The sequence below is a fragment of the Drosophila persimilis genome, unplaced genomic scaffold (assembly GCF_003286085.1).
Source record: "Drosophila persimilis strain 14011-0111.01,24,50 unplaced genomic scaffold, DperRS2 tig00000652-arrow-arrow-pilon, whole genome shotgun sequence".
In the NCBI taxonomy this organism is placed as follows: Eukaryota; Metazoa; Arthropoda; class Insecta; order Diptera; family Drosophilidae; genus Drosophila; species Drosophila persimilis.
In genome coordinates this window covers 1,902,193-1,910,158 of record NW_020825329.1, presented here as the reverse complement: position 1 = coordinate 1,910,158, position 7,966 = coordinate 1,902,193, and the positions used below count along the sequence as shown (strand labels likewise).

The 7,966-nt window shown below is 50.9% G+C and overlaps 1 long non-coding RNA gene across 1 annotated transcript; it reads right to left on the bottom strand.

Moving 5' to 3' along the window:
• Positions 1 to 569: 569 nt before the first annotated feature.
• On the bottom strand, positions 570 to 917 carry LOC113566245. The gene is made up of 3 exons (XR_003409013.1): positions 764 to 917; positions 653 to 681; positions 570 to 600 (listed from the first exon to the last, which is right to left on the bottom strand). It is a non-coding gene; the product is annotated as an uncharacterized LOC113566245 (long non-coding RNA).
• Positions 918 to 7,966: the final 7,049 nt, after the last annotated feature.

Below are 7,966 nucleotides of genomic sequence, written 5' to 3'. Positions count from 1 at the left end.
AAACCTGAAAATAAAACAAATAAAGTCCTCAAAAAAAAAAAAAAAAAGACAACAGATATAACAACATAAACTACACAAAGGTACATACAAATTATTACAAAGCTGAAGACAAAACCTGCCAATTAAATAAACAAAACACATATGGTGTACGAAATTAACTGTATGTACATAACAAATGTACATATGTCAGCAACTAAGCAAGCAGCCAGAAGACATCCCAACGCAACATCCAGGGAATCAACTTGAAAATAAAATAATTATATTCAATAAAAGCCAATAAATATAAAAACAAAAATTACTTAACTTGAATGCCGACAATTTACCACCAAACCTATAAAATAAAAACCTGCAAATAAAATAAAATTAAATTCAGCCAAAATACAATTCAAAACACTTACCCAATCTGCAGCAAACCTGAAAATAAAACAAAATTTAAAACGTCAGCAACTAAGCAAGCAACCAGAAGACATCCCAACACAACATCCAGGGAATCAACTTGAAAATAAAATAATTATATTCAATAAAAGCCAACAAATATAAAAACAAAAATTACTTAACTTGAATGCCGACAATTTACCACCAAACCCACAAAATATAAACCTGCAAATAAAATTAAATTAAATTCAGCCAAAATACAACTCAAACTACTTACCAAATTCTCCGCACATCAAAAGTCAAAACCTGAAAATAAAACAGAAAACAAAAAGTTTTTATATCTTTTACAGATAGCAAGCAAATGCATCATCGCTTTCACGAAACTTACATCCTCCAGACCCATACGCATCCCGGGTGGCCGGACCAGCAGCCACTCGGTCGATTGAGCCAATCCACAGGCAACGCATCCTCGGTGGCCGGACCAGCAGCCACTCGGCCGAGCGGGCTAACCTGACCTTAATTTTAAAATAAAATTAAAATAAAGCAAGAAAAAAAAAATTTTTAATTAATTGTAAGAAATACCACAATGTTATCGATATTTATGTAATTATGTTGCCAAAACTTGTAATGTTGTCAGATATAATGTTATATGTTGCTAGATAGTAATAAGAATATTAATAAAGATTGCGTCAGGTCACACTAAGTGAACTGACCAAGTTTTCACATCAAAAAAAAAAACAAAATCTCCACTCGCGTCGGTCGAAAAAATTTATTACCAAATCCAACCAAAGCCAATCCAGCGCAGCTATGCCACGCGGATCCACTGCCAGAAGAGGACGACGACGACGAGGACCACACGGCGTCACAGCCAGGGATCGCCCCAAATCAGCCATTTCCACTGCCAGCTCCGACAGCGCCGCCGACGGCGAAGCCAGTGCCGACAGCGCAGCCACCGGCGCCGGGGCAAACGCAGCGATACTGAGACGACAATCCACCGACTCCGCCACCTGGTTGGAGGCACTTCCTCCAATTTCTGGACCGGCTCCAGCCACCATTACCGGGTATGTGAGGACCACAAATACCGACACCACCATCACCGCCACTCCGGCCACAAGCCCCATCCCCGACCTGCCCTGCCCCAACAGCTGGGCGGCCATTCCCAATCTCACCAGCCAGGAGCAGTTCCAGATCGGCGATTGGGTGGAGGCGGTCCATACCCAGGAACGCCAGCAGCAGCAGCAGCAGCAGAACATCAGCAGCAGCAGCAGCGGTAGTCGCCGGCTTGAGGCATTGGCGGCGTCGGCAGCGGCAGCGGCGTCAGCCAAAGCACCGCAATGTCAAGCACCGCTATGCCAAGCCAAGCCAAGCCTAGCGGTACCGAGCGCGCCAATAATTCCGCTTCCCACACTCCAACACACACATACACGTATCGATGCACCGTATGCCGATGCTTCGTGTGGAGAGAGCCGGAAACAGCAAGGAGCGAGAGAGAGTGCAAAGAGAGAGCGGGTAACGACCTCGTACCAGCGACGGTACGAGAGGGCACTCGAGCAGCCCCTACACGAACAGCAGCCAACAAAAGATTCGTGTTCGAGTGCCCGTTCGGGAGCGAGTTCGAACTCGAACCATAGCCATGGCACAAACCCCGCTCGATCGGCCACAGCAGCGGTTCCAAATGCAATGCACACAGCCAATACCACAACCACAAATACAATGATGACATACATCAGCACACAAACAGCGACATCAAACACAAAAACGACAACTGCAATTACGTCGGCAGCCAGACGATGCCTGTTAACAGCAATGTTAACAGGCGGACCCCCCCCCACCACCGCCGCCAGAGGAACATCAGCAGCAGCAAACACATCAACAACAACAACAACATCAGCCAATAGCAACAAACACAGCCAATACCGATGATATCCCATCCACCTCTGCTGCAGCGGCCCGTTCGCCACTGAAGCGCGTCCGCGCCGAGGTGGATGATGATGATGACGATGATGACAGTGATGATATGGTTGTTGAGTTTGATGACGATGACGACGACGACAATTTGGATGCCAATTATGCATCGGCCAAACGACGACTCCGGGAAAGTAACCAACAGGCAAGCAAATCCCATATCCCCCAAATTCAAAACCATCTCCATCACCAACAATCAAACCAGCAACAGCAACAACATCAGCGGACAATTACTCAAAATGCCCCTGCCCCCGCCCCTGCCCCTGCCCCTGCCCCTGCTCCAGCCAATGCCCCACTAGCTCTACCTCACTCACCTGCAAATGCAACTAGTAGCTGCGGCACAGGAACCCACAGCAGCAGCAGCGGCGGCGGCGTTGGGCTGCTCCAGCTGCCCGCCCTGAGTATGCCCAATGCCAGACAAACTCGGATGCAGCAGCGACAGCACCAACCAACGACAATTATTCCCCCCCCCATCATTCTGCCAGCTGTCCCCGACATTATGCCCATTCTGGACAAGCTGCAGAAGGACCCGAGGGTGGGCAACAGCAGCTATCACACCAAGCTCATCAGCCGCAATGGTGTCCGTATCCAGGCCCGAGACATGGCTACCAGGGATGCCATCATGGCAATCCTGGGCGATGGCGACGGCAACGAGGCGATGACTGGCCACTACACACACCAGCACAAGAGTGACCGTGGGCTACGGATCGTCGTGCGAGATCTCCACCACTCCACAAGCACCCAACTAATAAAAAATCAGATGGCCGAATTGGGTTATTATGTTATATTTATTAGAGCCATTAAAGGGAGATCCGATGGACAGCAACTCGACCAGTTCGAGTTGGAGATAGCCCCCAAGCCGGATGAAAGCCACCACGATGTCCTCCAATTAACCCAGCTGGGCAACCAGTTGGTGACCGTTGAGAGGCAGGCCAAGCCGGTGGACCCAGCCCAGTGCCACAGATGTCAGGCATTCGGGCACACCCGCACCTACTGCAGGCGTTCATTCGTCTGTATGAAGTGTGCGGGTGCCCACGCGTCCACGGCATGTGCCAAGCCAAGGGCAGACGCCCCTAAATGCGCCAATTGCCAGGGCGCCCACATCAGCGCCTACAAGGGATGTCCGGCATTCAAGGCAGCAAGGGGCCGCCTTCTGTCCCACCGAGTGGCCATGCAGGAGTTGCGTCGCAGGCGCAGCTCGCTTCTGCAGCCATTGCCAGAGCAGCAGCCACCACCAGCAAGAACAACACCAGCACATCCAGGGCGCCGACAGCAGCAGCAACAGCAAGCTCAAACGCCAGCCAATCCCTGGCGCGGACAGCAGCAGCAGGCAGCATGGACGCCACTCAATGTCTCCTCTCCTGGGCGACGAAGAGGACAACAACAACATCAGCAGAAGCAGAAGCAGCAGCAGCAGCAGCCAATACTTACAAAAAAACAGACGCCTGCTGCCTCTGGCCCACGCACTGGGCGACGACGTCCAGAGCAGCCATTGAGCCGTTCCCAGGCACCACAACAGCAGCAGCAGCTACAGCAGCTGCAACAGCAGCCGCAGCGCGAACAACAACAGCGACAGCAGCAGCAGCAGCAGCAGCTTGCCAACAACCGCTCCCGGCCGAAGATGCAGCCGAAACGCCAATCTTGCGAGGGATCCTGCAGCCAGGCACTGTTGGAGAATACGCAGAGGATGACGCGATTGGAAAAGAGGCTGGAAGCGATGATGTCACTACTCACCTCGCTCATCCAATCCCAGGCAGTGACGGCAACTCCAGCAGTTCCAGTGACATCGGAAAATCCACCAACAATGGCAGCAGCAACAGTGGTTGCCCCAGCTCCACAGCCACCACAAAAAACGTCAGGGCCAATGCCAGGCGCCATTCCAGAGACGGATCCTGAAACGGATGAAGAAAATGATGACGATGAGATGTGGACAGATGACGACTCCATGGATGACATTAAGGCCTACGCCCGCAACATGAGGTACCATCTTGACAACCAGATATCCTGGAACGCTGTGTACTAATTGGACACATCTCTGCCGCTGCAATGGATTAAAGGACAAATGCATATCAATCGCATGCCACAACAAAAATTAACAACGGACGCTGCCGCCATCAAAACAATTAAATACTTACCGCCTGCCATTCAGACACACACACACACAAACATCCATTACACTTGGGCGGCCGGACCTGTGCCGCTCGTGTAGATGTGTGTCGTGTCCGCCATCGTCCTTAGCTGGTGGCCGGATCCAGTGCCATGGCACTCAGAGTGCCCTATGGACCTGGAAAAGGAAAAATCCACCAGCCACACATACGATTAAAAAGGGCGCTCAAAATACTTACCGCCTGCCATTCAGACACACACACACACAAACATCCATTACACTTGGGCGGCCGGACCTGTGCCGTTCGTGTAGATGTGTGTCGTGCCCGCCATCGTCCTTAGCTGGTGGCCGGATCCAGTGCCATGGCATTCAGAGTGCCCTATGGACCTGGAAAAGAAAAAATCCATCAGCCACACATACGATTAAAAAGGGCGCTCAAAATACTCACCGCCTGCCATTCAGACACACACACACACAAACATTCATTACACTTGGGCGGCCGGACCTGTGCCGTTCGTGTAGATGTGTGTCGTGCCCGCCATCGTCCTTAGCTGGTAGCCGGATCCAGTGCCATGGCATTCAGAGTGCCCTATGGACCTGGAAAAGGAAAAATCCATCAGCCACACATACGATTAAAAAGGGCGCTCAAAATACTCACCGCCTGCCATTCAGACACACACACACACAAACATCCATTACACTTGGGCGGCCGGACCTGTGCCGCTCGTGTAGATGTGTGTCGTGTCCGCCATCGTCCTTAGCTGGTGGCCGGATCCAGTGCCATGGCATTCAGAGTGCCCCATCGTCCTGGAAAACGAAAAATCCATCAGCCACAAATACGATTAAAAAAGGGCTCTGAAAATACTCACCGCCAGCCATTCAGACACACACACACACACACATCCATTACACTTGGGCGGCCGGACCTGTGCCGTTCGAGTTATGTGTGTCATTGTCCACCTTTGCCCACAGCTGGTGGCCGGACCAGTGCCACTCGCTCTACATCAGGGCCACAATTGCCGACGCACACACACACTCACAACCATTTCACTTTGGCGGCCGGACCTGTGTCGCCACAGTAATATGTGTGCCGTCAATCCTGGTCCCCAGCTGGTGGCCGGACCAGTGCCACTGGTCCTCCAAGAGGGCAGCTACAGCCACAACGACGACGAGGTGCTAATTGCAGCCACCTCTGACGACTCCGGATGACGCCAATTTCGACGACCAGGGGGGACGACAGGGTCGGCCGGTATGCAACGCAATGTCTTTACAAGCATTGTGTTTTGCTATGCCGGCCGATGCCTCTTGTCTTCCCTGTAATTATAGTAAAAGATATAGACATTATTTTAAATTGTTATGTTTATTGTAATATTGTAAACGTAAATCAATTGTACCTGTTTTGTCTCGTCTTTGTTCCAGTGTAGTATCTCTTTTATTACCTGTTTTTCCGTCGTCTCCACTCCAGTCTACTACTTACCTGAATTGTTATTTCTGCAAGTGCTTGTCTCTTTGTTAGTTAGTGTATTTCCACGCAAAGCACCTGCATTGTTTACCTTTTCCCTTTATCTATTTCTTCAACTGACTACGTGTTGCAACACTGCACATTTCTGCACATTTCGATCTCATTTCTTTAACCCCTTCTTCCCCCCCCTTATTGTTACTATCGTAATTAGTGCGGTTCTCCGACACCCCACTAAAAAATTTATTGCAATCTGTGATAAAACTTCGGCGGCAACGGTGCTGACAATTGATTATCGGTTTTGTAATCGACTTTCAAATCAGCATCAGTTGCCGCCACACCCCACCACTACGGCCTAAATTGAGCCAAATATGCAAGTCTTCGCATAAAACCACTACGTTCCCTATAAACTGCCCGCCCACATGTACATGATACATTCCTAGTCGTCTGCCCTCAGCAGGCGGCAAGGGTAGTAGAGGGGACTGAAGACCAACAACCAACAAAACATCAAGTTGACAAACTCACAGGGGATCAAATCAAATTTTAAGTTAGGGAAAATTACAGCAGAGACAGCATACTTTTGAGCGTGGCCCCATTTTACTTTACTTTCTTGACTCTCACCGCACACACACACACTTGACTCTTGACAATTCATACTTTTGGAGCCTTTTGCCCCGATCGTGGAATCGAGTCTCGAGTCTGGATCTCTGTCCAAACGACAAAAAGTCGTGTCGTGAACGTTGTGGAGTCGAGTCGTGTTCGTGGTCTAGTCCCTCCGTCAAAGTGCCGAAAAGTTTATCTCTGTCTCGTTTTCTTTTTTCCTTGCCCCCCCCCCCCCCCTGCTGAGTGTAAAAAGAGGTTACAAGTGTTTAACGTTGCTGCAGTTTATATGTTTTGTAAATTATTGTGCCATTAAATGTACCAGTAAAAAGTGTTTGAGTGCCGTTTAAAGTTAAATTGTAAAAACAAACAAAAATGTACATCTACTAAATCAAGACATATACTGCCCACAAAGAGAAATTAATAAAGCAACGCGCTTGGTTGCTGGCGGCTCACACCCCAGCCTCTCAGTTCCTCCCCTGTATGGAGCACTGAGAGCCCTCAACCCAAAGCGGGTATATATTTGGAAAAATCCAAAAAAGCGAAAAAAAAAACTGTGTGAATCAATCTGACTTGACAAAATCTCCACTCGCGTCGGTCGAAAAAATTTATTACCAAATCCAACCAAAGCCAATCCAGCGCAGCTATGCCACGCGGATCCACTGCCAGAAGAGGACGACGACGACGAGGACCACACGGCGTCACAGCCAGGGATCGCCCCAAATCAGCCATTTCCACTGCCAGCTCCGACAGCGCCGCCGACGGCGAAGCCAGTGCCGACAGCGCAGCCACCGGCGCCGGGGCAAACGCAGCGATACTGAGACGACAATCCACCGACTCCGCCACCTGGTTGGAGGCACTTCCTCCAATTTCTGGACCGGCTCCAGCCACCATTACCGGGTATGTGAGGACCACAAATACCGACACCACCATCACCGCCACTCCGGCCACAAGCCCCATCCCCGACCTGCCCTGCCCCAACAGCTGGGCGGCCATTCCCAATCTCACCAGCCAGGAGCAGTTCCAGATCGGCGATTGGGTGGAGGCGGTCCATACCCAGGAACGCCAGCAGCAGCAGCAGCAGCAGAACATCAGCAGCAGCAGCAGCGGTAGTCGCCGGCTTGAGGCATTGGCGGCGTCGGCAGCGGCAGCGGCGTCAGCCAAAGCACCGCAATGTCAAGCACCGCTATGCCAAGCCAAGCCAAGCCTAGCGGTACCGAGCGCGCCAATAATTCCGCTTCCCACACTCCAACACACACATACACGTATCGATGCACCGTATGCCGATGCTTCGTGTGGAGAGAGCCGGAAACAGCAAGGAGCGAGAGAGAGTGCAAAGAGAGAGCGGGTAACGACCTCGTACCAGCGACGGTACGAGAGGGCACTCGAGCAGCCCCTACACGAACAGCAGCCAACAAAAGATTCGTGTTCGAGTGCCCGTTCGGGAGCGAGTTCGAACT